Source organism: Arachis ipaensis, chromosome B06 (genome assembly GCF_000816755.2).
Source record: "Arachis ipaensis cultivar K30076 chromosome B06, Araip1.1, whole genome shotgun sequence".
NCBI classification, from domain to species: domain Eukaryota; kingdom Viridiplantae; phylum Streptophyta; class Magnoliopsida; order Fabales; family Fabaceae; genus Arachis; species Arachis ipaensis.
The window spans coordinates 87,866,993-87,869,208 of record NC_029790.2 but is presented as its reverse complement, the minus strand read 5'-3'; the positions used below and the strand labels follow the sequence as shown (position 1 = coordinate 87,869,208).

Genomic DNA, 2,216 nt, shown 5'->3' with positions numbered 1-2,216 from the left:
AAACTGGTATTTATATAATCCGTTGTAAAAATTTCACGTGAATTTTACATTATTTATATAAACACTTAGTAATTTTCCCCCTTTTCACCAAATACACTTAATCAGTATGTAACGTAACTCACCCCCTTTTCCCCTTTTCCCTTTGCGTCACTGTTCTTCACCAAATCAGAGAACCACTCTCCCCATTCTGTCACTCATCACCCTCCCGCCGTCACCTTGCCCACTCACCGTCGCTCCTCTTTCCCACTCACCACTCACCCATCATGACTTCGCCATCGATCGCGAGAACCATCGCTCCTCTTCGTCTTCCTGCTCTGACCGTCACTGTAAGCTCAGCATCGGGAATACTCGGCGCTCAGCATCGCCTTCTCTTTGCTCATCGTCGTCGAGAAGGTATGTATTCACCTTCATTTGGTTCTAAAATTTGAGAGGGCTAGGGTTCCAATTTAAGAAGGTATGTTAGCTCATCTGGCATTATTTGATTTGATAGGGTTATTCTCAAGAACAGGGATATTATAATGGCATGTGTGTGCAACAGTGCTACTCTGTGAATTTGCTTCAGCTTGCGTTTTGCTTACTCTGGTATGTGCAAGGTCTTTCAATTTTAGTTCTTACGATTTTCCGTTTTAAGCAGTGTGTACCTGTGAGTGTTCAGTTGCTTGAAAATCTTAGTTTTGTTCTGAAAATGAAGTCATTAGTTGGTGTTTGTTTCATTTATGTTCTGATCTGTTCTGAATAAGCTTTGAATTCCGTTATATTGTTTATTTGATCCTTGTCGTGAATGTGATAAGACAACTGGAAAAGCATACACAAAATTGTACTGATATAGTAAGTAGTATACAGTATATATAATACATTTAGAGTTATATAATAATAATTAATTAAATTTTCTTTGTCATGTACAGAAACAACTTGGAACTGGGAACACCGACAGGTACAATTTTTATCTTTTTTACATTTTTTATGCAATTTTTTCTGGTTCATAATCGTTCACTTAATTGACATCTTATAATTATGTGAAGAACCGTAACTTTTAGTGATAATTGGAGTCAGGTAAAAGAAATTTTGTTCTCATTTCTTTTGTTGTTATGAATAATTGGCACGATATTTTAGAATTTTAAAATTCTTCAACCAGAATCCTACCGGATACTAGGGAGCATGATATATAGGCGAAGTCTGTGTTGGGCAGTTATAATATTATAGCAGAAATGATTGGCAAGGTTACAAGGTTGTAATACAATTATCAGTATTCTTTTTCTTTATACTTTAAAACAAAAGGGAAAATAAAGGATTTAGTAGTCTTCTTCCGTAACTTCTTAAATCAGATTTAGATACAGTTTAGTGAATTAGTGGAAAACAGTTAGACTCTATTTCTTTAAACAAAAATGAATTGCAATACTATGATCATTCAGTAATTTGTGAAGTTTGGTCACAGTTGTGAGAGATGTAACAAATATCATTTTAGATTCATTGCTTATCTTCGTACTCCGGTTTTTGGGGGGATGGGGTTTTGATCTTTGGGGTTTTCTAATTTTTCTAGTTTTTGACTACTATCGAAGGATTCAAGACTTCGAGGTAAAAGAGGCTCTAAAGCAGATGAAAAATGGCAGGGCAGTAGGACCTGATAATATTCCGATTGAGGTTTGGAAGGGTCTTGGAGAAAAAGGCATCAACTGGTTAACCATGCTTTTTAATGAGATTTTAAGGTCAAAGAAGATGCCTGATGAGTGGAGAAAGAGCACCTTGGTACCTATCTACAAGAATAAGGGGGATATACAAAGTTGCGGAAACTATAGAGGGATTAAGCTTATGATTCATACTATGAAGTTATGGGAAAGGGTGATAGAACGGAGGTTGAGAAAAGAGACACAAGTAACAGAGAACCAATTTAGATTTATGCCAGGCAGATCTACCACTGAAGCGATATACCTGTTAAGAAGGATGATGGAGAGGTATCGTAGTAATAAAAGGGATTTACATATGGTGTTTATTGATTTGGAAAAAGCGTATGATAGGGTACCAAGGGAGGTCTTATGGAAGGTTTTAGAAAAGAGGAGAGTAAGGATCGCATATATTCGGGCAATTAAAGACATGTATGATGGGGCCACAACTAGTGTGAAGACTCAAGGTGGTGTGACAGAGGAATTCCCTATTGGTATGGGATTACACCAGGGATCATCCTTAAGTCCATACCTTTTCACACTAGTCTTGGAAGT

The 2,216-nt window shown here is 36.9% G+C and overlaps 1 long non-coding RNA gene across 1 annotated transcript; it reads left to right on the top strand.

Moving 5' to 3' along the window:
* LOC110264037 lies at nucleotides 147-922 on the top strand. The gene is made up of 3 exons (XR_002349772.1): nucleotides 147-393; nucleotides 491-582; nucleotides 906-922. It is a non-coding gene; the product is annotated as an uncharacterized LOC110264037 (long non-coding RNA).